The sequence below is a fragment of the Bufo gargarizans genome, chromosome 2 (assembly GCF_014858855.1).
Source record: "Bufo gargarizans isolate SCDJY-AF-19 chromosome 2, ASM1485885v1, whole genome shotgun sequence".
Classification (NCBI taxonomy): Eukaryota; Metazoa; Chordata; class Amphibia; order Anura; family Bufonidae; genus Bufo; species Bufo gargarizans.
In genome coordinates this window covers 612,790,448-612,817,360 of record NC_058081.1, presented here as the reverse complement: position 1 = coordinate 612,817,360, position 26,913 = coordinate 612,790,448, and the positions used below count along the sequence as shown (strand labels likewise).

Below are 26,913 nucleotides of genomic sequence, written 5' to 3'. Positions count from 1 at the left end.
CGACGGGGGTCCCCACCAGATTCACTTCAATGGGGCTCAGCTGCACCTAGGCCATGTGACCGACTGACATGACATGGCCTAGGTAAAGCTGGGAGAAAGTCACCACACTACTGCAAGCACCGCTGCCTTCTCAAGCAGCTGATCGGTGGGGGTCCCGGGTGTCGGACCTCCACCAATCAGATACTTATGATCTGTGCAGAGGATACACATGGCTGCACTCATGCAGCGTCTTAAAGGAAGGCACCATACAGCTGCAATTGGCGCAAACACGGGTATCTGACGTACATCAGTTCTCAGGGTAAGTTCATATCTCCATGGCTCCGTTTGGGGCCAAAGTCGCAGATTTAGTTGAAAAGATCAGACAAAAAAAATGGATCCCGAATGAAAACTGAACGAACTCCATTGTAGTCAATGGAGTCTGTTCATCTGTGTTTAGGTCAGTTATGTGCCCTATCCGGCACTTCCATTCTTTTCGTTGTGTTGCTCATCAATGGAGCAGAACAATGGAAAAAAATCCGGTGATGTGCACCCAGCCTTATTGTATTCCCAGAAGAGCTCCAGACCTGTTAGGCTTGGTTCACATCTGTGTTGTAATCCGGTCACTGTATCCGGCATACATGCCAGCTACGCGCAACATTTTTTGTCCGGCCGAAAGTCGGCATATATGCCGGAAAGAGACCGGATTACTGCCGGATCCCATTATAGTGAATGGGGATCTGGCGGTGCTCGGTGGCTGTTCTTCAGCTGGAACAGATAAGTTCCCTGCGCAGATGTGAACCCAGCCTTAGTTGCTTATTTTGCTAGACTTCAGGCATTTGGTATGTATGTTGGGACTTGTAGTGCTCCCAGTGGAGCTACACATCCATTCCCAAATGTTCTGTGTCTTAAAAAATGTTCCCCCTCTAGAATACAGTCTTGATTGATAGCACAACATATGGCTGACCATTTTTTTTGTTCTGTTCAAGGACAGGCTGTTCCAAAGTTAGCATATGACATGGAAATATTTGAAGGAACATTTAAGATATTGCTTTTACATGGGACGTAGGTAAAGTGTTTGAAGGGATTTACCTCAGAACTGCCCTTCTCAACAGGATGTTTCCGTTTTTTCCCCCCAACCTTTACCAGAATCAGATTTAGGTATAATGAGAAATGCAGTCCATTTCATGACCAGTGATGAAAACCGTATTCTTAAAGATGCACCAAATCATCGTAATCATGCAGAAAATTGCACCTGTCACGCAGGACACAACTGTGCATTGAGCCGAGCAGCTGTGGCGGTCAGGAGGAAGGACCCTAATTACTTAGATCGGCCAGGTTAGCCTCCCCTGAATCAGGCTAATAGGAGTCAGATGGGATTAGGATTAGCAGCGCAGCACAGAGACAGCGGGTAGCAGTTGATAATCTAATAAATATTCGGAGAATCCTCTAGTTTGAAACACCGGATTAACTGCAGCTCCAGGAGGGAGGGCAGCGAACGACAAGTGTGCTGAAAAGTACTAAATGCACAGGATTCCACAATGATGGTGCCCAGCGAATCTGACAAATGAAGCAGTTGCTATTAAACCATCTGTATCGTCTCGGCACACTGCCGAGATGAGGAAGCCGTTTAAAGACTGATAGGAAAAGTAAGTGGAAGTGACAGGGTCAGCCTTGGAACCACCCATGGAGCCACCATAATAATAACAAACTCCCTAGCCATAGTTTCCTACACAGTGGGGATGTGTGGGACAAGGGAGCGTAGATTTGAGGCAACGTCTGGGAACAGATTCTCCCTCAGGAAGGGAATCCCGACCCCTGCAGAGGGAATGAGACTAAGCAGTATCAGAGTGTGAAGCCACCAGTCAATACAGGAGGCCGTGCAGCACACTGTGTTTTGTCAGGCCGGACAGGGGGAGATAATGTTCCCATTGACTGAGTCTCCATCACAGCAGGCGTCTGCTCACACTAGGGATGAAGAAGTGGCTTTACATGTTCTACACTAATGTGGCATTCCTTGTGCAGTGGGACGTCCTCTCCACATAGTTAAGGTGTCGTGACTTTTTTCTTTTCATTAAGGGATTTCAGTAAACTTGGTGCATTACGGATGATTCTGAGAAATGCACATATTCACACTTGTGTCCCACCATCAGGGACTAAATGAGTTTTCCTCCTTAGGAGAAAATATAGTTTATTACGGTCAAGTGATGTCATCCATAGTTACATCCCCCAAAAAAGCACGCAAAAGAATCATAGGAGCTAAACTAAGAACAAGATGGGCCTCTGATCTGCACTTGACTTTTATGGTCCCACAGTCCCTTCCATTGGATTCCATTATTTATAGACCCACCTTGAAAGGCCATTGTAATAATTGACTGTATATAAGTGTTTTATGGGGATCAAAGGTGTAAACCTGCATTAATGAAGTCCTCGGCTTCCATAGCTGTCATTTATGTCCATACGTTTGTATCTGTAGGCTTCTGTAGAGTCCTGAACAGTTTGGACTTCTGGAGGTCATGACACTGGGTCAGCTTTCTAGACATAATCCGATGTGCAGGGTCCTCCTGATCAGATAGATTTATTAGGGAAATATCTGAGATGAAGCACAGAAGTGAACACAATGCCCTTTGGAAAAGTTTAAATATTAAAAGGAAGGTCTCCTTACATCCTGATTCTAAGGGGGAATCCATACAAGTAGAAATTTATGTTGTCAGGGTGAATGCACCTTGAACCACATCTCTACCCTCCTCCTCTCTTCCTGCTAAGAGCTTTTGGTCGTACATTGATGGTTTAACCAGGAGCCCTGTCATGTTATTTATAAGCATCAGTAAATATCGATTGAAATGACACTCATACGTTTGGAGAGAGGGCTGCCAAGACAAGGCAAGTGACTTCAAATGTTAGAAGTCAGTAATAGAGGCAGCTGTTGTCTTCTGGGACTGATCAATGGATTAACAGATATTAATATTGGAATCTTCTGGGGGCAGGAGGCGCTGCTAGATTTTCTTCCACCAACTGTGGTTTTCAGCTGAAACTGTAAAATCTGCAGAAAGTTTTTATTTTCATTGGATAAACGAAGAAAATGAAATCAATCTTATAAATATTCAGCACAGGGTTATTTTTCTCCTTAGAAATCATATAATATGCATTTAATCAATAGGAAACTAACCAGGGCTTCCTCTTGGAGAAAATGTACGTTTACTCCTAAAAATAAACGGGCTGATATCTGTAATGTTCTACCACAAAGTCATTATAATATGCTTTTACTTGCAGTAGTGCCATGTTTTGTCTTTTTGTAATGCCGCCAAGTAGCTGTCAGCTTTGTTGCTGCTTTTCTTTAATTTGGTTGTTTCTTTCTGCAGCCACACTGGTTGGTACAGGAGTCCTGACATGGACTGTTCTTTAGGCTTGTATAGCCGATGGCAGGGGTCTTCCTTCTAAGGTTGATGGATTGCTGGACTGAGGAAAGACTACATTTGCCTGGGTGTAGCTTGGAAACAAGGGCATGTGCCTACTATACAGGCGACCCATGCAGCTGCTATGGGGCCCATGAGAAAAAGGGGGGCAGGCTCAAGGAGCCTCATACCTTCCTTCATTTATGGACTGTGTGAACCTACACATTGCTCCAGCAGCATCAGAAGATAACCCGTCCCCCAGGCAAAGGAAGGAGGCAACAGGTGGTGTCATGATTCAACTCCAGCAGGGGGCACTATTTTAATATTTGCAGTGTGGCTTCCCCTGTTCAATCAACAGCATTACAAGTTAATCTCCTATATAGAAGGGTACATTCACACAACCGTATGTGTTTACTGGTCCATCCGCAAAATGTGGATGACGTCCGTGTTGCATCCACTTTTGGGGGGAACCCATTAACTTATAAATAGGTCTGTAATGGGTCATTTTGCAGCCAAGTATAGGACATGTTCTTTCTTTCTGCAGATGCAGGAAGCACACGGATGATCATACATGACATGCGGTTGTGTGAATGTACCCTAACTGAACATCTGCGATGGATGCAGATGAGACTAGAGACTATAAGGACAGCACTGCAGAAACCGCTATGTGGAAGTATATTAGAGATGCATGATCAAGGATTCTGAAATCCTAACTTGGTGTGTGATAATACCAAAGGCCCAATGTTCTTCTGCTCAGATTCAGTAAGGCCCTCATATTTTAAAGATGTAAGAGGGTAAATATGTGTAAAGCGGTGAAAACTGAAGGGAAGTGAGCGATCATTGCAGGGCTCCCTCTGGACAGCTGCAGGAGACATGAGCACGGCCGCTGTCTTTGTGAAATTCCCGCGGGTGGAGGGAGCTGATTTTCTGCTGTTAATATTGCATCCGTTGATGAAGAATTCGTTAGGATAATGGAACAAAGCTAAAATATAAATGACTCTCTGTCAAGAAGCATCTTTTTTTCCCTACTTCTCTTTAGATTAGCTGGAAGTCTTGGGATTTACCTTGGTCCAAGCCTTCTAAGTTGCACAGTGTCTGTCGCTTTTTTCACGTAATGTGAGCAGAGTTACTATTGTTAAGATTATGTATAAATGTAATATGACCACGGTACTGTGCAAGTGAGCTGCAGAGGAATAGCGGGGCGGAAAGAGGCTGCAAGTTTCCAGTTTTAGCACTTTACATGTATCAACGTATTTGCACTTTTCTTGGCTCAGAATTTAAAAGGGTTTTCTGAGATTTTTTTTATACTGATGACCTATCCTCTGGACAAGTCATCAGTATCTGATCAGTGGGGGTCCGACACCTGGGACTCCCACTGATCAGCTGTTTTGAGAAGGCATCGGTGCTCTCCTTGCTCACCAAGCACAGCGCCGTACATTGTACAGCAGCTGTGGTTGCTATCGCGCTCAGCCCCATTCACTTCAATGGGGCTGAGCTGCTCCGAGGCCACGTGATAAACATGGCATCACAAAAGAAGAGAGAAGGCCACGGCGCTCACAGTGCCGCTGCCTTATCGGTCCCTACCGATCAGATACTGATGACCTGTCCTGAGGATAGGTCATCAGTAAAAAATAAATCTCAGAAAACCCCTTTAATTCCATGTGGTCAGTTTATAATTGAAAAGTGTGTGTGGCTTGATGCATGGCTGGGATTTAGACTCCTTTATGAAAAAAAAAGTTGCAAATTAGAAAAAAAAAAGATCACAGTTCTAAAAAGTGCCGTACTTGACGCCAGTGTGAAAGTGAATGACAGAGATGTATGTTGTGACAGATTTATCAAGTGAGGCAAATGCATAGCTCAAATATAAGCTCAATAAATTATCTGAGATTTACTTTAGAAATTAGCCAAAATAATGCCACTTTCAGTAAATGCCCACATTGGGTCCAGTTTCACAGGTTATCTTACCATGACTGTATGTGTTCTTCCAATGAATGGATGTAATTGATTGTGTAAGGGGGGGACATCTCCCCCGTCTGTACACAGTAAAATCTGCACCAAACAGATTTGTTTGCTTTCCTGAGATCTAAAGTCCTGTGGTACCATACCGCTAAGCGCCGTCACCATACATTATCAGGGCACGGTGCCAGGATAAATTGGAATGCTGCCCTCTGGGTAGTAGGCATTTGTGGGCCTTTCAGTATGTGGAAATGACAATGAAGGGCTCCCTACTATATCATCAATCACCCACTAACAACTCAATAAGTACAGCATGTAAACAGTGTATCGGCATCTTCTACGGGTTACTGAAAGATTGATATGTACTAAGGAACAGACTGTAGAATGGAGACATCTTATAGTCTTTTTATTTGGCTTTTGAGTAGAGTTCTTTTAATCGGACATTAATGGAATCAAATAAGCAGATCAGAGGATCCCCTGGTTTATTGGACATTCATAAAACATATATAGAATGTACGTGAGTAGAGAAACTCGATTAAACTGACCAAAATGCTGAAACATCAGAGGAGCGATGTCATAATCAGTCCTCTGTTTCTGGTCTTGGGTACGTTCACACTAGCGTTAATCTTTTCCGGCATTGAGTTCCGTCCTAGGGGCTCAATACCGGAAAAGAACTGAACTCGGTTTTATCCTAATGCATTCTGAATGGAGAGCAATCCATTCAGGATGCATCAGTTCAGTCTTTTTTACTTTTCAGGACGGAGATGATACCGCAGCATGCTGCGGTTTTATCTCCATCCAAAATTCCGGAACACTTGCCGGAATGCCGGTTCCGGCCCCGAGTGTTCCGGCAAAATGGATCCGGCATAGCGGTCTGCGCATGCTCTGCTGCAAGTGTGAAAGTACCCTTAGGTTATCATCTTCTGGACAGAATTTCTGGATTGTCTGATTATAGGACTCACTAGATATTAATAATATGGATGATGACTCATTAATAACTACACGCTGTAAGCTTCCTCCTGTTTTCTATAGGGAAATTGCACCACAATTTTTAGTGATGCATCACTGAGTGGAACCGCAAGCATACAGATAGCCGTATACCATGCAGTAAAGAGTTGTGCTGTTTTAATGTATAGAATGGAAGATGCTGACATTGCTCTTTGATGGTTAAAAAGCATTTTAAAGAAACATCCCGACCACTTCTGCTGAGGCCTCATTTCACAGACCGCTCTCGGCGCTTGTTATTTTCCCTGCAAAACAAAAGAAGTTTTTGAAAGCTTTGCAAGCGAATTTTACACTTGGACATTCAAGTTACAAGGCCATCTTTTCAGCGCTGCGGCACGTTCCTTGCTGCGTCCTGTCACAGTAAAATCATCTTCTCACAGCCCCTGTGTGCCCCTTTTTACCCAGAGAGCGCCGCATCGAGGCCTCCCCTGTGTGTTCCCCTTTATACAAACAACACCATTTTCCAGCGCTCCAGCAGAGAGAGCCACCGCTTGGAGTGGTTTTGTTTCCTGGAAGAAGAAAAGATGTTGAGTTCTAACTTGTCACCTTCATTTTCCCCCTGTTACCTTCTTCATCATTATCTTAATCACCATTGTGTTCAATTTGACCGTTTTTCCTTTCACTGCTTCTGGTGTGTAATGCGCTGATGACAGTCACCCCAGGACCTATTGCCTAGGGAACATCGCTGTTAGGCCTTTGCCCTAGACCCTCACCACCCTCTGTGTCACTTTCAGGTCTTTGTTATTTTTTTCTCTCCCTTGTTTTTCTCTTTTCTTTTCTTTTTTTTTTTTGTCTTTTAACATGGTTTTACTAAAAAGTTTTTTAATCAATCAAGTATGAGGCAGAAAATTGGCTTTGTCACGGCTGGGCTGTGGGTCGTGTGACAATCACACAGTCTCTTGACAGCTCCTGAAAGGCAGAGAAGGGTTATGGATATTTTTTGAGGAAGGCTCTGGTTTCCATGACACCACTCCATGTTGTCCGCTCCCCCAGCGATTCACTGGGCTCTTGGGGGTCTTGCACTTTACAAAAGGAACCAAGTTCGGTGTGTGCGCTTTTTTTTTTTTTCTTTAACAGGGGGATGTAGGAGTCAGGCTGGGGAAGGGGTGCATTTTGGGGAACGCTATGACAGCTGCCCCTTTTTGGCTGTCTCTCTCCCTTCGGGCAGCACACATGACTTACAATAGAGAGGTCTGCTGTGTGGGGCTACTGGAAGAGCCATCTGTATTGCAGAAGAAGATAAAACAATACTTGAGTTTGATGAAATGGCTACATGAAAGCTGAATATTCCCATCATGCTATACTCTATCTCCAATGGTTCCAGTAGGTTGGCCCTCTAAAGTCGGAAGCTGCAGGTCACACTACAGTCTATGGGTAGAAGATGAGCTTTTACAGACAGGTTTACCTAGAAGAGAAACAGATCACACTATAAAATGGTAATTGAATTTTCTAAGGCAGATCTAGCTTAAATATGCTAAGTGCTTTTAATTTGGTTATCATTCCTCAAAGGTCATTTAGAGGGGAGTACTTTAACACTGTAGCTGCTGGTAAGCTTGGCAGTGGTGATGAAGAATGAGAAATCACTTCTGTGTTACCAGTCGCCTGCTGCCGTAGCGTGCTGTCTACCTGCTAGACCCACCTCTCACTTATCACGTTTCCCCACTTTTCCCTTCTCTTCTCCCCTCGCTCTCTTTCTCCTTTTATAATTAATGATTAGTTTTAATTGGTTTGCTTAGGCAGTCTGACAGCAAATTAGCTAAAGCAAGCCAGACGCTGCCAAAATGTGATGTGGGATTGCTTTGCTCTTCCAGTAGGTGAGGGAAGACAGAGGACAATTTTCCCTTACTTTTTTGGTGTTTGGTGGTCTTGTATTTTAAGCAGTTTGCCTTGTGCAAAGCAGCAAGACTAATGAACGCCAGTTATTGCATTGCATTGGACTTATGATGAAGGCTCTGGTACAAACTGGAAAGGTGTGTATAATGATAATACCAGGTAATCTCAGCATTAAAGGAGTCCTCCAGCTGAGGAATAGCAAAAATAAAAAAAAGGAATACCTCACCGATCCCCCGTTACTCCCATTCTGATGTTTCCTGGGTCCCCGCTGGTCTCTCTCACCATGCAGGAAATTCCTGTTCAGCCAATCACTGGCTGCAGTTGTGACCCCCTTCATCCGTGATTGGCTGAGCCGGCATTTCCTCTGTGTCGAGGCCCAGCAGGGGATCCGTGCGGTATTACTTTTTTTTCTTTCTTTCTGATGCTTTTTTCTGAAACAAATATAGCTGGATGACTCTTTTAAAGTTGGTATTATTACTATACACACATTTCCGGTTTCTTCCTATTCATACATTTTTCACAGGTCCAATGCAGAGGAAGCAAGACCAGCAGAGACCTGGTAAGACTCCAAATGGAAGTGGCAGGGGATCGCTAAGGTATAACCTTCTGTTATGCCATTTTGTCCTTTAAAAAAAAAAAATTATAATAATCAGAAAACCATTTTAATATTAGAGGGGTGACTAATAACGTACAGTACTCGTTATATTTCATTTGTTGATCCCACTAGAACCTCCACCAATCTCATGTCTAGTTAATGGAGTGATGCCTACTGTTACAGGACTAATAATAGTAGTTAGCTTAGAGGATCACATTTGGTTGGTCTTGTCCATTAACCAATGGACTATCAAGGGTTCATTAAGGTTCATGTTGTATAACCCTAGCCTGTTTGTGAGACCATTGTAAGAACCTAGCTACGTTACGTACGTTGCTCCTCTCTGGTCCGATATAACCTGTGTCCATTGCTCTAGTGGTCAATCACGCCAGCTATCCCTCTGAAGGCCTACATGCTGGCCTACCGTGGAGGAATATGTAAGCACTTTGTACACAAGTGGCTGATGATCCAACACTGAGAACATTAGAAGGAAAGTGAAGCTGAAATAATAGATGCCGGTGATAGATGGAAGGAGGATGCAGGTTTTATAGATCATATTTGATGGGAGGGAATGGGGTTGTTTAGACAAGCAGCGGAGGCAGAGGACAGTATAAATGAGTGTCATTATTAAATAGAAACATACAATTTATCTCAGATACTTGTTGGCTGTACTCAGTCTTTGGTCCTGCGGTTGGAATCAATCACTTGTATGTATGTTATCATTTGCAAACATGTGCTCAACACGTTATACATTGGTCTGCAGAGAGAGACAAAGGTTTTATCAGATTAACCCTTTCCAGGGGCTTAAAACTGCATCAGATCCAGTCTATTAGAACAGTAATGTCAAATATTTGTTTGAAACCAGCAGGTTCAAAGTGGATTGAAGTTGAATTTGGAGAAATGTAAGGGAATCTTCGCTCATATATTGCAGAGTTGCACTTATAGCCAATTCCTGATCAAAAAGTGTCTCCCTTTACGAGCTGCATCAATCAGCTGGAGAGCATTTGGAAATTAAGGTCAGTTCTCGGAGCATAATGCTGGGTTCAGACCTGAGCGTACTTGAACGTACGCTCTGTATGCGCGATTGTACGGGCGTTTGCAATCGCGCATACAGAGACAAGCGAACGCCCATTGCCGCGCGTTCCCGCTGAAGTCTATGTACGGGAACGCGCGACAAGACGCCCCAAAGAAGCTCATGTACTTCTTGGGGCGTTGGGCGTTTTACAGCGCGATCGTACGCGCTGTAAAACGCTCAAGTGAGAACCATTCCCATAGGGAATCATTGGTTCTTGCCTGTTGAGCGTTTTACAGCGCATAGGAACGTGCTGTAAAACACTCAGGTCTGAACCCAGCCTAAGGGATAGAGGTCTTCTGGTTTTAGGTCTTCAATATCAGATCAGTAGTGGGCCGATGCCCCAACTGATTAGCTGTTTGCGTAAGGCGCCAGAACCAGAACGGTGGACTGAGCTGGAAGCAGAAGGTTACTTCCACCACGTAGTGGCCATGCCAGTCTACTGCAGCTCCGGTCACGCTCAAGTAGGTCATCAATATATAGGAGCTGGACATGGCCTTTAGGGCCAGTTGCAGTTCTGTAGTTAGGACGCAATCACAGGTATTTTGCATTAGTAGTTTTTCATCTTCTTCTAGACTTCTTTTCTGTAAACCTTTGTAGGTATATATGGGTTCTATGGAATATTATTGTCAGGACATGGGGGGGGGGGGGGGGGGATTTATGAACCCCCTGCATTAGAAAAGCGGTGTAAAAAAAAGTCACAAATCATGAGTTACAGGCAGCTACTTTTTCAATGCCTTTTTACGCCACCCTCAGCAATTTCCAGAAAGTAGGCATGGCATGGGGCTATCGGCCCCGGCAGATTTATCATCATCAGTTTTCTGACAAAAATGATGGCTGAAATTTGATTTCATTGTAGACACACAGATTGCTGGAGGATGCATTAAATTAATGTGAGGCATGCACCTTGTGATACATTAGTATCAAGACCAGATTCCCCCATAGAGCCAGTATGTTTTATGTGTCTCTGGGCATCATACATGACTGGCGTTAGGAATGGATTTGTGTTGATCGCGAATATTCTAATCGCAAATTTTTATTGCGAATATTACCACTTCAAGAATTTGCGAAGATGTAGAATATAGTGCTATATATTCGTAATCGTGAATATTCAAGATTTTTTTCTTCATCAGTAACCTCCGTGCTTCTTGCTTGTGGGCCAATGAGAAGGCTGCAATGTCTTTGTCTGAGCTTAGCAACATCCCTAGCAACCAATAGGAAAGTTGCCTCCCCTTACTATATAAGAACCTCCCCAGCAGCCATTTTCTGTAGTGTATTGCAGTTCTGGGAGAGAGAGCAGTGACATTGCTGTGCTCTGTGCTTTCATCTGGATCCTATTCCTTATACAATTACATTAGACAGTTAGTTAGTTAGCTCATATACATAATACAGATAGTTAGTGGGAGATAGTGTAGGTTAGACAGTGATATAGTGTAGCTGATAGGTTTCAGTGCAGGGTGTTAGGTAGTGTGATAGGAATTACTGTTTCTCTGCTGTCCATACATACATACTACAGACATAGTGCTGTGATGTCACAACAATACTTAGTGCACCAATCAGTAATATCTACTCATACATATTGAATGTATTGCGCCAAAAATATGCGCATCATTAGTGCCGATTTGCGCAATCACAAAAGTAATGACGAGATCACGAATTCTAGAATTTGCTAATTTATTGCGAATATTATGCGAAAAATTTGCGAAATATTGCGAAAAGGAATATTGCCTATACTGCTCATCACTAGTTAGGATTACACGTTTACCATAGGTTAGACCTATCTAGTGACAATGCCTGGTAAAGTTGCGTTCGTACAGCAAATCCATCCTGACAATTGTGGCTTCGCTGTTATATAGCTACGGTACCTAGTTGGTAAGGTTAAAAAAAAATAGGTTCATCAAATGTCACTTATGGGAAAGATATTTGCAAGCAACCCCATGCAGATCACCCAAAAAAATAAATAATTAAACATGATAAGGTCTTTTGCAATGTTCTTAGGTAGGTTGTAACTTTTTTCCCTCACATTGGGAAACTCTGAATTTCCTTACCGCGTCAGTTGCTAATAATTATGAAATGCCTTTCTTGCTCCAATTTCAGTGATATTTCCTGCAGATGTGAATGATTTAAGAGAACTTCTCAGGGAAAGGCCACACAGAGCGGCTGCGATACAGTTGCATGTATGGCCACCCTGCAGCCGAGTGCCATGTGAGCTACATCAGCATCATAACTAGAACCGCATTGTCTATCTGGTCGTCATCGTTAATGGCCGTGCAATAACCTGCAAAACTGCATAGCCATTAACAGTGATGAGCCGAATAAACAACGCCGTTCTAATTCTTTTATATGATGTGACTCATACGGCCAGACAGTACGCGGCCGCTGCTCCGTGTGGCCATATCCTAAGTGTCCCATTCACACGTCTACTCACATCTATGATGGATTTCGATCATACGTATTACATACTCTGTAGGAAATATCACAAATGCTTATATCACTAATTCTCCTGCAGTATGTCTCTTATGAAGTGACGGTTCTTCATCGCGTCATGTCCCAGAAACCCTTTAAGTCTGTGAGGATATCAGAATAAACAGCAAGAGACTTGATTCGTTCATAGCAACTCACTCATTTATTCACAAGGCTTTGTGCCTTCTGCCTCCAAGCAACTTTGTCGTGTACACTCTGAAGTCACAGGTCCCAGGGCACATCTATACATCAAGCGGTCAATATGGCTTCAAAATAGCAATAACTCCTGGGAGGAATCTCTGTGTCTTCTCACCACTACTGTGCTGTCTATCTCTGAAGATCAAATAAATATAGACGGTTTACCGTCTTTAAAATTAATTATCAAGACTGTAAATTTGTTTTCTAATAGGAACCTCATGTACACACATGTTTCCTATGTAATAACCGTTCCAGTAGAAGTTCCTCTCACACTGGAAGCCACTTGCCAAAAGTTGTCTTCACAGTGTATGGAAGTTTTGGTGTGTTAGACGTATGGTCACAGTCAGCAGCGTGAGCTTGGCTGTGCTGGATCTGTTTTGCTGTCTCTTTAATACTTTTTTTTGTGTGGCATTGGAGGGGTTAGGAGACAGGCAGAACATTTGCTGCCTCCCCAGCATCCTCTCGGAGAACTTCACTCCCCAATTGTTATGTGCGATCGGATCTGAAAGTTGCTCTCTAAGCTTCTTGTCACATTTTGACTTAATGAAGTGCAACTGAAGAGGGAATTTGGGTTCATCACGGCAGTCGCACTGCGCTCCCTTGTTGTCAGAAAAGAGGGGCGGTTTGGGACCGCAACGCAGCGCTGCAAGTCGTTATCATTCCGGTCAGTCTGTTTAACACAAAATTAAACAAAGAACTAATTAGTGCCTCATGAATTAATAAATGCACAGTTGCTTGGCTAGAAAAAAAAATAAAAAGAAGGGGTAGCAGGGAAGAAAGGCTGAGAGTTAGTGGCTCTGTGTCTTTGACAGGGGACGCTTTATAATGCTGACATGAATCAAGTCTGAGGACATTCTAACGTGCAGTGTTTTCAGCTTAGGCCTACACAACCTTAAGAGTTTTTATGTGCTGTGTGGACATTGACAAGAAATGGAATATTATTATTTTTTTACAGGTGATGCGTGGTATGACTACTTTGATATGTCTTCCTTTTCTTACATGCTTTTGTAACTACTATGCTGGATCTTTGAGCCATGTTATTACTGGGATAAGCACCAGTATAAGATCTGGTCAGTCTATAGGAGAGCTCCTCAACCTGTGACCAGCCGATGTCACCACCACTGATGGTTTATTAGTCCCTCTGTGCACCACAGATCTCGTCCTCTTTTACTTTTATGAAGCTACAAGTTCCAATGTTTCGGGCAGGGCATGAGGGGAAGTGTAGTATCTTGCATTGGTTAAGCACAGACTGCCCATCATGAAGCCACATTCTGAAAAAAACCTCTGTCTACAGAGCCAATGTCCTTTAACTCAGTGACATCTGAAGGCAATGGCAATTTATTACATACTGCATTTATGTTGATGGTTATTAATTTATGCTAGTTAGTAAATATGAATAGAAAAACTAAGAAATCTCTTATATTCTAAAAAGATCTACTTTGCCCTTCAGGTCCTAAAAATATATAGTGCCAGTTCCTGAGGATGACATTGATTATAGTCTGGCATTGTGGATAGAAGCGCCTATTGTTTTCTTGCTTATGGTGATGAGCTGTGAAGTTATGAGTGTGCGTACTGTGGGGCGATGTGGGTATTGTCACTGGTGGTGATGGAGTGTATGTGTGTAGTGTCACTGGTAACGCCGTGTGCTGATGGAGTGTGTATTGTCAGGGAATGCAGATCTCACTCATTGCTGTTCTGCAGGGAGGGGGCTGCGAGGAGCGGGGCGGGAGGAGGGAGTCCATCCTTAAGAGGACATGTCAAGTGCAATTAGTGTTATCTGTCTAAATATGTACTGGGAACACAGCATACAAGAACAGGTTTCTATAGCTTTAATGGAGACATATGCAAGGTCATATTGCCTCATAAAATCCCCCAATCTGATTTTAGGATTACGCATTCTCATTAAATTGGCGTTATTCTACTTGCATCACTGATAAGCCACGGCTAAAAGACACACGAGGGGAAACAGAAATGTGACAAAACAAATGTGTGCAGTGATAGGATGAGAAAATAGGGATGTGTAAGACAGTTTCTAAAATATAGTGAACAGGAGTCATGTGTGTCCTAAACTGCACCTTCCTCCTGGTCTGGACATTGTGGATCTCATTTATTAAGCAATGCACACACGTTCTGGCAGAAAAACTGAGCTTTAGTTGCAAGTTGCAAATTATGACACATGTAAAATTTTACACAAAAAAGGCCAACTTTTCACTGGGTGGTATTTAAAGAGAGCACATGGTCGGTCTAGACAGATTTATTAAAGGGGCTGTCCCATGAGGGCCGACCTCTGGGGGGCCCCCCAATCAATTTTGAATGGAGCGGTAGTCACACATGCTCACAGCCCATCCATTCAGCTCTCTGGAACTTCTGGATATAGCCGAGCCAAAGTGCCGCCATCTCTGGCAGTCAGATAGAGTTGAATGGAATGGCAGCACACATGCGTGACCACAACTTCATTCAAAGAGGGATACCTAGGGCCCCACATTCTTGTGATCGCTGGGGGCCCCAGCAGTTCAACCCTCGCTGTGCAGGTACTTTTTCTCTATCCATAGGGTAGGGGATAAGTGTTTCTTACAGGACAACCCCTTTAAGATAAAAGACAGAAAATGGCACAAAGTTTGACTCAGATCTACACCTGACCCTAGCAAACACTGATTTCATTTTCCAACTTTAGTACAGTCCAAAATGCATCAAATTTACTAAGAGGTTGAGCCTTTTCATAAATTTGGCAAAATTCAGTACAATTATTTTTTTTGGAGACAGATGTCTGAAATGCCCGTTTTAATACATGTGGACGTCTGTTCTCCAATCTTCATACAAAAGTCTCCCTTCTCTCATCTGCCTGCATCACCTCTATATTTCTAAATGTCTCTCTTTTTGCTGCCAATGAGGGTAGTGGTTGTCCTATAACTATACACAAACTTTCCATGATAGAGAAGCTTTACACTATTTGGCCTCATGCACACGACCGTTGTGTGTTTTGCAGTCCGCAAATTGCGGATCCGCAAAACACGGAGTGTCTGGCTCGGATGCGGACCAAAACAACGGCTGTGTGCATGAGGCCTTTCCTTGAGGATAACTCTTCACTCCACTTCACAGTTTATGGAGTCCTCCAGAACACAGCCACCTTACAATAGTGGGTAGAAGCCCCGGTTCAAGTCCGTCTTTCATGGACTCTCTAAACAATGGGGAGATTTATCATGTCCCACGCGCCTGAAAACTGTGTTTGCGACATTTGTAAAAATGGTTGCATCTTCCAGTTTTCTCGCCGTCATCACCACTTTTCAGTACGGTTGCATGACAAGGGCAGGAAGAGGGCATGGCCAGCAGCCGCAACAAGTTTATCTTCATTTACGCCAACAAAGAAATCCACGGCAGCTCCAAGTTGCAGTAGATTTCTGTTTAGACGCACAGACTGCCGGAGCATAAATTTGGGGAAACACGGGATTTCTGCGCCGTTCTTAATAATTCTCCCCCAATGTGCACATATATCAATCACTATTCAACCTCAGGGCCACAGTCTGTGATGGAAGCCTCTCAACCACTGCAGCAAGTGACAACAAGGTACAAAAATAAAAATATGCCTAATAATGAAGTTCTGAAGTCATAATGGATAACATTTATATTTTGCTCGATAAACTGTAGATCTTGGCTGAGGTATTTATTAATCCAGGGATTACTCCGCTCATACAACTGTTCATTTTGTCTTTGTGGTAATGGCAGGATTCTGGTTTAATGCAGCCGCTTTGGCTCTTGTATTATGTATATATTGTGTGACTGACTGTCACTGTATCTGTCCTTTGGGAGATGAGCAGAGACAGATTTCAGCTCAGCAACCCCTTTCTAACTCCCAAGACGCAAACTGATGTAATTACTAGGGTTATAAACCAAAATGGCCCCCAAACCTCTCCAGTCCTTTGGGTCAGTCAGAAGCCACAATGTCATAATATAGGAGGTTTCTGAGTCAGAATATGCACCATACGTAAACCCACTGAATACAGGATTGGAAAAAGAATAGTCAACTATACTTTGGATATACTTAATATAGTTAAAATAAATAATCCAATGCATAGACCCCAGATGTATGCTGTACATCTGCCCATACCTGTCATACACCATAAGTGGTGGAAACCATGTCTTCCATTACTGAAATCTATTAACGCTGGTGACTATTGTGCACACACTAACATCATGTCACTAAGTACAAGGCTTTAACCAGTGGTTTGTGCTCCTTGCTGTGTCTGAGACAGTAAGAGATTGTGTAATCCTTAAAGGGAATGGGTCATCGACATATTTTTTCTGCCAGTTAAAACCAGATGGCGACAAATATCCTTTTTTACTATTCTGTTTCTATTTTCTGATTGAAGATTTTTATTCTGCTTCATGAACATGATTATGGGGGCGGCCATCTTGCCTGAGCTGTTCTTAACAGCATTTAGAGATATGCTTTACAGCAGCCACCATAGGCCATAGAAACAATAAACAAGAGGGGACTCATTGACTTCTATGGGAGATTATTGTAGGCATGCTTTGTGACCTATGCTGAGGTCAGGAGGGAGAAGATAAGCTGTGATATCACCTATTGTGAATAATGGATCCTGTGTTATCTATACAGAGGTGATATCTGTCATTCTAATCCTGGTCGTAATGATAAGCAGATCACTGCAGTAAAATGATCTGTACAGACCAAGAAGTGGTGCCTATTATTAGGCTTAGTGGCCGGTGCAAAAACTGGGAGACTTTTTTAAATATAGATATTAACGTGAAAATTAAAAATAACATCAAAAGTTCCTTAACAATATGTTTAACATAAAAAACATGATTTAAAAATAGGTCATTTTCTGATGGCACATTGCCTTTAGCCTTCACCCATGAGGGGCAGTGTATGGACTGTGACATGTTCTCCAAACTCGTAATAAGAAAGAGGAGTGAGGCCGGCAGAAAGAGAATTTTTAATCCCCTTCCTTCTGTTCCTGGGTTGCAGCAGGGGACAGTATGACTTTGAACGCTGAGGCAGATTTCTCTTTCTCAGATCTGCTTTGCCATAAAAGAATAATACTGTGGATCACATAGTTCAAGGGATCTGTTTTGAAAGGGTGAGGTTTCGGATAAGCTAATTATTGACAATTCACACCAAATCCGATGGTACAAATTTAGCAGTGCCCCCCTCCTCCTCAGAGCTAAAACTTTTCCTCTGTCAGATCTCTGGAACATATGGTGGTAAATAATTCAGTGGCCTCTTCCTGAGTGTAAGGAGGGCTGGGGATGAATAGAAAGAGGCTTTATCCGCTGTGCCTGTGACATCACAATTCCGTGAGGTCACAGACATTCCTCCCTGTGACAGAATCCATTAGTGCTATGTCTACCATAAAAAAAAAACAATAAAAAAAACGGGATGCTTAGAAATGTGTATAATAAAAATCTGACAAACTTCGGACTAGTCTGTGAACCCCCTCCTCCTGTGAAGAGCCTGGTCTATTACATGTGTAATCCCAGCTGCTTGGCACAGGGATCATCCCATGCTTCCTACTGTCCACCCTGATGTCCTGCACGATAGCAGGCGGCACTTCTCTGCTGGAAAGCCTGGCACCTGTGCCCCTCCTGTAATAACAGACACCTGTTACATTAGGAGTCTCGTGTACAGCTGCCAAATAGGCGCTATATCACCGCTGCTCACCACATGCTACTGTGTATACTGTCAAAAACATCCATTTGTATTCTCTGTTTTAACAGCTAATTTGTTTTTTTATCTCATTGATTTCAATTAGGATGAAGTAAAGGCCGGAGCAGTGAAAGGGATTTGGGCATCTCTATACAAGGTAAGACTTGTCACTTTTGTGTGTGTGGTAGCCTTTCATCACAACCATTTTGAGGGACATTTATCAAGATCGGCGTCTTGTATGTCGGTCTTGATTCCCCCTCTACTGCCGGAGGATGCGCCACATTTCTGCAGAGGTACAGACCTTACACATATTTGGCGCATCTTCTGGCCGTGCAACACACTTAAAGGAGGCTGCCGTAGACTTAAAGGTAACCTGTCCCCGGGATTTTGTGTATAGAGCTGAGGACATGGGTTGCTAGATGGCCGCTAGCACATCCGCAATACCCAGTCCCCATAGCTCTGTGTGCTTTTATTGTGTAAAAAAAACCGATTTGATACATAAGCAAATTAACCTGAGATGAGTCAGAACTTGAAAATATAACTCTTCTCTGGTCACACAAGTAGGATATGACTCTTTTATGTTAATTTGCATATGTATCATATCAGTTTTTTTACACAATAAAAGCACACAGAGCTATGGGGACTGGGTATTGTGGATGTGCTAGCGGCCATCTAACAACCCATGTCCTCAGCTCTATACACAAAATCCCGGTGACAGGTTCCCTTTAAGTGTTTCTTCAAGCCAGAAAACTGGGGTGAAGAAAGATAAATGTGGCACTCCGCACCCACAGCACACCCGCTTTTCTCGACACTTCTGAAAAGTGGTGTAAAAGGGGGAAATGTTGCAAATTTTAGCTCACAAATAGTATGCAACAACAACACAAATATGGACTAAATAGATTTTTAAATGTCCCCCTTTGTGTCTAAATACAGGAACAACCATTACAAGTTTGGTCTGAAATAAACACAGGCCAAATTGTACACTGGACAAAATATGGATTCTGCTCCCCCAAGCTCTTGACACCTTTGTGAACTAGATAGCTTTCTATAATCGCTGGTGGTACAGGTGCTGAGACCCCCACCCATTGCTAAAACAAAGGAGCAGAAGCTGAGTGCTGTACCCCTTCAGCTTTGCTTGGCTGTCCTTCATGATGCAAGTAGAGCAGTGTGCAGATCCATAAAAAGTAATGAATTTGTACAATGTTCTGCTCAGGTCTGCAATGAAAGCCTAGCACAGCTGGCCACAGCCGAGGGGGCACAGTGCTCCGCTGAGTGCATCTGCCCCTTTGTTTCAGCTATCGGTGGCCTCAGCACCTGTATCTCCTCCTGGTCAAACTTCTAACATGCCAGAGGTTTTCTGAAACTACAGGTACAAGTTAACGTCTCAAATTCCTTTTATTCAACTCAAAATTTTAGTGCCTCCTGAATTTATTCCGTCATGTGTATTAGTATTAGTATTAGTATTAAAAAAAATGAAGTTTTACTTACGCAACTTTTAGCATTAAATAAATGAGAAACCATTAGAAAGTGAGATTATAACAAATAGACATGTCACATTGTGCAAAGCCTGAGATAGGTAAAGCTTCTCCAAGATGTCTAGCAGCCTGTGATGTCCGACCCCTTGTTTCCTTTGGTCCATCCAGTGTCAGGGGTTACGGGTGGATCAGCGGTTTATGTAAATAGTTGTGATGTAACATGCATAGGTCTTGAAGGCCCTTGCAAGACATCCATCATCCTCACTGCACAGAAGGAGCATCCAGACATTAGCAGCATGTGCCCTGCCCTGGATCTGTTTGGTTTTCTTTTTCTCTTTTTACATTTAGATCTCCCACTGTGAACCACTTTTCTTTTATCCTTTCAGCTTTTTTCTATATATCTAAATATATGCCCCCACCCTCTTCTCCTCTCCCAAGTAAACCCCTCCTTAATCCACCCCTCCTGCTTGTTTAGCTTTCGGCTTCTATTCTGACTTCAAAGCCCTCCCCATCATTGTCTGTAAGCTCCAGGCAGTGGCCTTGAAATAGGAACACAGAGAGAGCACACCGCAGGTCACGTTAGGGTATCATGCCTGCCAGTGTGAATGGTTGCTCTCGGATTCTTACTATTCATTGCCCTGGATCCTAGTTACCTTCCTCTCCTATAGGACTGGGGTCTACTCAACTTTGTCTGCCTATCTACCCGTCAGTGTATTCTCTCTGTGCAGGTCATTTCCAGTCGGGTTGCCACCTGTAACCATTATAACTAAAAGTGGCCAATACTAGTCAGGCGAACATGCATGTGTTCTCAGTGGGGAGTGGGGAGAGGGGAGTAAGCCACTGAGCCATTTGAGCGCAAAAAATTGGTCATGTTAAAATTTCAACTTTTCTGACCCCCTCTTTATAAGTTCCACTTCACAAATATCCTGCCGGCTTAGTTCCCCTACAGCGTGGTGCCGAAAACCAGGGGAACGGAAGCTTGAACTGATGCCACAATTTTCTATGGGACCTTCCACGTACATCTGGCACATCACTTATGATGCTAAATGTCAAATAGCATTAGACCAATAAATGCTACATGCTACGTTTTCCGGTCCGTTGCTATCAGTCTATGGAAGCTGGACCGGTGCACGGTGCACTGCACGTATATCAGTTGTGTCCGGCTTCCAGCCTGAAACAACTGGCCAGACAAAACCGATATGTGTGACTTTATTTGATTGGTCACCTTAAGCCTTAATGTTGCTGCGGGGAAGCCCAGACATGGACAACAGGATGACCATTCCAGGAGCTCTAGGTGATAGTCACATAACCTCTGAGCCCAGGGTCTGCTGGAAAACAATACTTACATGATATTTTTAGGTGGTATTATTTACTTTATTGCACATTTCTATTAGGATTTGGATCCTGCCTACTCACAGTGATAAAAGTGTATTTGCCCAACAGTCCTGTGTTCAGCAGACAGTGTACTTCTGCAGTTATTAGGAGAATTAGTATGGAAATTCCACTGATTTATACATACATAGCTTTGTCTCTTTGCTCTTCAGCTGTGTCCTGTGGAGAAGAGGTTGAAAAACACAGAATTAAAGATTATTAGATAATGAAGACTCAAAATAGTATAGAAAATTCTTGATAATCACCGCTGCTTATCTCTCTTTAACTCTATTCAGACACTAATAGCCCCCCCCTGCTATGCAGGAATACTTTCCGATTGGCCTTTATTGTGGGTAACAAGGCCAGATAGAAGAGATACAAGTCACATTTTATCAGTTCACAATGGGCTGATTATGTCTACTTTGAGTAAAGTGATGGTGAAAAGAATGAAGTATGTGAAGCAGTTAGTAAATGGGTAGGTGTTTGCAATTATTCTGAGGCAGAGAGGGGTTTATTACCTCCACACTCAGTGACCTGCCGTAGTAATAGTACATCATAGCAGTGGCACAATAGCTTGTGAGTGCCAGCTGACGCTGCACCCTCACTGCCAGGATGAGAGATACCTCTGATCCCAGCAATTCAATCCCTCAGATTCTGCGGTCATTACTGACTAAGGCATATAAGGGGCAATCTTGGGGTGCTGAGTAGCTGTGATGTCAGCCAAAGGCCTTCTGAGGGCCCGTAGGCCTGTCGTAATCCAACCTCTGCCAGAATGTAGTAGAGTGCCCGTGAAAATCCTCACATATATGCTCTAATACAAAAGCGTGTTAGCGTGTAAAGTCATCAATCGCAGGAACTAAAAATGTGAAAAGGACAGTTAATGTTTTAAAAAATATTAAGGAAAAAACAATAATATTAAAACTTTAAAAAACAACTTGGTATTGCCAAGTGTGTAATGACCTGATCTAATAAATTATCTCATTATTTAACCTGCGCTGTAAACAACAAAAATCTCCCAGTGCTACAACTGTTTTTGTTCCCCTCCCCTCACAAACTAAATTGAGTAAAAATGATCGAAAGATTGCATGTATCCCAAAATGGTATTAGGCAGAATAATTTATGGATATCTCAGTATGTCGAAGTAAAGAAATCTAATTGTACTGATCCACGGAATAAAGTTAATGTTTTTTTTACTGTGCAGTGAACTTTGTAAAAAACAAAACAAAAAAAACATGAACAAAGGCACATTTGTGTTTTTTTCACACTGCCCTGCCAAAATAAATGTTTTTTTAAATGTTATACATTAGAGGCACTCCCAAAACCGTGGCATTAAAAAAATACTACTAATCCTGAATAAAACAAACCCTTATACGGCTAGTTCAATGGAAAATTTTAAAGTTCTAGCTTTTGAAACGCAGAGATGAAAAAGTATTTGCATGCGGCGATCACCTCGATAGTATGAGAACGAGCGGTGGCTACTGCTAGCACTTGTCCTCATACAGCTGCATTGTTTCTGAATGACTGTTTCACCCAATGAACACCTTTAGATGGGCAGATTATCGAGAACGAGCGTTCGTAGGAACATTTGTCCCAATCATCTGCCCTATAATTGGGCCATGTAAGCCCACCATAGCTCGTACCTACACTCTTCTGGCTAACATACTACAAGCTGTAGAGTAGGATCTCCGCTCTCATTTATCAGCTAGGTAATCCCCCAGCAGTAGCTGCTGTCCACGGTTACTCGGCTGTTAGTACATGACCCGGAGGCAGTTTTTTACTGATGCATAGATGCCACAGTGTAAGATCACAGAGACCTAATCCACATTGTTATGAGCTGTAGGCCGGGTAGCCTGCACTTGTAAGAGGGAGCCTTAGAGTCCACACATTACGGTAGAGTAGGAGGAACAATAAGTTGCCTTAATGAGACAGCATCATGCTGTGTGTGTGTCTTTGAATAAACAGAGTGCACTCATGGAAGCTGTACACAGTGTTTGGCCTGGTAATATATGGTGACCCACTTTCCTCTGGTGGGGTCAGTAAAGTACAGCTTGTTTCCTATAAAAGAGATCTGTACTTTCAGGAAGTAGGGTGACATGTAGTTACTGTAACAAAACTCTTTATTGTGGGACACTGTGGGGTGGAAAGTTGTCACATCTTTAAATACTGCGTGTGTAGAGATGTTTCTTCAATTCACCACCACCTGCAGGAGTCAGACTGCATAACAAGTTTGCAAAACTTAAAAAAGTCACAGTTTGTATATCTGTCCTAATCCTGGCCAAGCCCACTTTTGTTATAGTGCTCTCCTTCCCTGGGTTGTGAATTTAGGTGGACTGCTATGTCTTTGTAGGTTTGCAGTTGTGTCCTACTCCTTGCATTTTCAGACAACGGATTGAACAGTGCTTCGTGAGATGTTTAGAGCTTAGGATCTTTTTTTATAACCTAACCTTACTTTGCAATTCTCCACAACTTTATCCCTGACCTGTCTGGTGTGTTCCTTGGTTTTTATGATGCTGTTTGATTACTAATGTTCTCTAACAAACCTCTGAGGCCTTCACAGAACAGCTGTAGTTATACTGAGAATAAATTACAAACAGGTGGACTCTATTTACTAATGAGGTGACTTTTGAAGGCAATTGGTCACACAGATTTTATTTAGGGGTATCAGAGTACATGGGGTCTGAATACAAATGCATGCCGCACTTTTTAGATTTTTATTTATTAAAAAGTTTGAAAACCATGTATTATTTTCTTTTCACTTCACACACTTGCTACTTTGTGTTGGTCTATCACATAAAATCCCAATAAGATACATTTAAGAATGTAACATGAAAAAATGTGGAAAAGTTCAAGGGGTATGAATACTTTTTCACAGCACTGTATATATTTCAGTGCATCAGCATATTCTGGTAGAATGGTTTATGTCAGCTGTGATCCTCAGCAAGTAGTTTTAACAAGCTAAATGGTCCAGCAGAAAAGCTCTCTGTAAACCACCCAAGTATTGTGGACACCTGGCTGCTGAAGTTCTAATATATGCCATTATTTGTCCACCCAAACAGGAACTCCAGATATCTCAACTTGCAAACATCCTTTATAAGTTTCTACTGATTTGCATGAAATCTCTTGTTGACACTATGAGATGCACAAATATGCTTTGTGTAGTATCATGTAGTTAGAAATTGTAGCAGTTATTGCCACAATGTATTCATCTATTGTATGCGGGCTGTCTGATTTCTATAACCCTATAAAAAAAAGACCGGGAATGTGCAACCTGGTCCAATGTCTTAAGGCCTTTTTACATGGTCCAAGGATTAGGGCAATTATCGAAGATGAGCGTTCGTCATTGTTCCTAATAACTGCCCCATGTAAATGTGCCACTGATCACCCAGTGAACAAGTAAACTCTCATGTATGGGGTGATCACATCTTTTATGTGGCTCATATTATGAATGAATCTGCAATTAATCAACAATGACTCTGTATGGGTAGGAGCTATCACATTAGTGATCCCACATCCCCATACAGAGGGAATGATTGCTACATATAAATGCAGCTCTCCCCCTGCTCAATAATAAGTAATTATCAGCCCATGTAAAAGTACCTTAAACAGTTTTTCTGGGACTTAGATATTGATGACCTCTCTCCAGGATACATCATCAATATCAGATTGGTGAGGGTCCGATACCCAGTACTCCTACCAATCAGTTGTTCATGGTGCTGGAATGCAGTGGACGGAGTTGGACGCAGAAGACTGTTTCCACTGTGTAGTGTTCTTGCCGGGGTACTGCAGCAAGGTTCCCACTCAAATGAGTAGAGCAGCTCCAGAAACTACACAGTGGACAGAGCCTTCTGCTTCCAGCTCTATCCACTTCATGGTTTCCAGTTCCAGTCATGAACAGCTGATGGGGTGCCAGGTGTTGAATGGTCACCAATCTGATATTGATGACCTATCCAGAGGTTAGGTCATCAATATCTTAAGCCTGTATTACACCAAGCAATTGTCGGGCCAATCATCATTAACAAGCGTTTTTATACTGCCCGCCGATTAACCAATGATCAAACGCTTGTTCCTCGGGCGATCCATATCTTTTGACAGGTTTAAAAATTATTGTTTGCCGGCTGCAGTTCGTGGTGTCTAGCCACGATCTGCTGCCGGCAAACAACTGGACATGGGGATGAGCGATGGTATAACGATCACTCCTTCCTATGCTGTAGAGGAGATCGTTGGATGTAATAACAGTGGTTTCCGCTAGCGAGCAGGCAATTGTCGGGAAGGAAGACTTCCTTCCTGACAATCGCTGGCAGAATCGGGCTGTCTAATACAACCTTAATTCCCGGAAAACCCTTTAAACCCTAGACTCGATCTCTTTCCTGGCACCTAAATGGTCTAAGCCTCCCTTATCATGATTACAGGTTCTGACATCTGAAATGCTCTTGCAAGCATATTCACCCTCTACTGAAATAAATAGGAGCTATGGGGCCCTCATTTACAGGTTTCCATGACTTCCATTCATTTCCGTTGAACGAGGCATATATATATATATATATATATACATATATATTGGCCAAATGTATACAGGAACCCCTTCTAATTCAGAATAGGTATGGCTGAAATTAGTACAATACTGTCCCATCAATCATCTTTGGGATGAATGTGGACTGTGAGCCAGGCATCCCCACCAAACAACCCTGCAGCTATGTATTGGAAAAGCTTCCATAAGAGTAAGCAGAGGTGATATTCAACGTATGTCCTGTTCAAGTGTGGAAATTCCCGTGTGTATAGATTACAGTCTGTAATATCCAGTACTTAATGGCCTTCTACAGGTAATCAAATGTTTCAGAAGCCCCAGCAGCTCTCTACCTGCTGTCCAATGCCTCGTCTGTACGGTTGTGATGTTCTAGGCGACTCTGCAGTGATGTGCTGAGATTTTTTACTAGAGAAAGGCACAACAGACAGGGAAAGTTTGGTGATTACTAGCGGCAGTAACTAAATAGCCCTGTAACTGGTATGAAGGTTAATTCATGGTCTGCTAAACACAGAAAATATGAGAGCTTTGTCAGACAACAAAAAAGTATGCAGAAGAAAGGAGGGGGAATACACAGACTAATCCAAAGCCAGCGGCTGCTGTGCCGTAGCAAACAAGCATACAGCCTCGCACATACACGGTGACAGTCCTGCGACGTTGTTTGCTCAGCACAAGGAGACAGTGCTTAGATTTGCTTTCTTGATTTGTAAACAATTGTAGACACAAGGCATATTTAAGCGATAAGGCTGTAGATCTTCAGGAGCATGAATACACCAAACGGGAGCTCGCTGCACACCACAAAGACCTTCTAGTTCTACCTTGTCTGTGCCCATAGGTAAAAATGTAACAGGACTGATACACAACTATCACTCTAAAGCTACACATCTCTGTTATGGAGATCTGGCACGCTGCTCCGGCACAGAGCAGCCTGCCGGATCCCTTACTTCACCGCCAGACCCTTATTGACTGTAATGAGGTCTGACAGTGATAAATGCCGGGTTTTGGCTGGACAAAAACCATTGCATGCAACAGTTTTTTGTCCAGCCGGCATTTGAGCCAGACCAGGCAGCCGGATATCCAAAAGGGAGATTTGAACGCAGTCTAAGGTGTCATGCACATGACCATATTTTCCATCCGTGTGCTACATGCATTTTTTGTGGATAGCATACTGACCTATTTATTGCTATGGATAAATCTGTATTTTTTGCAGATCCATGTGGCTGTTCCGTAAATTATAGAACATGTCCTGTTTTGGTCCGGATTGTGGACAAGAACAGCTCTTTCTATTGATGGGAGTGAGAAAAATATAGATGGTATGCGTATTTTGCGGATCCGTTGTTTGCGGCCCAAACACAGACAAGGCCATGTGCATAAAGCGTTATACAATTAAATT

The 26,913-nt window shown here is 42.8% G+C and overlaps 1 protein-coding gene across 4 annotated transcripts in view; it reads left to right on the top strand.

Annotated features, from left to right (window-relative positions):
* Nucleotides 1-26,913, top strand: part of CASZ1 (castor zinc finger 1) — a 237,335-nt gene that overhangs the window by 144,192 nt on the left and 66,230 nt on the right. For all 4 annotated transcript variants that reach the window (XM_044282072.1, XM_044282074.1, XM_044282073.1 and 1 more), the window contains one exon: nucleotides 18,259-18,309. The gene's annotated coding sequence lies outside the window, so the exon portion shown is untranslated. The remainder of the gene's footprint in view (nucleotides 1-18,258; nucleotides 18,310-26,913) is intronic.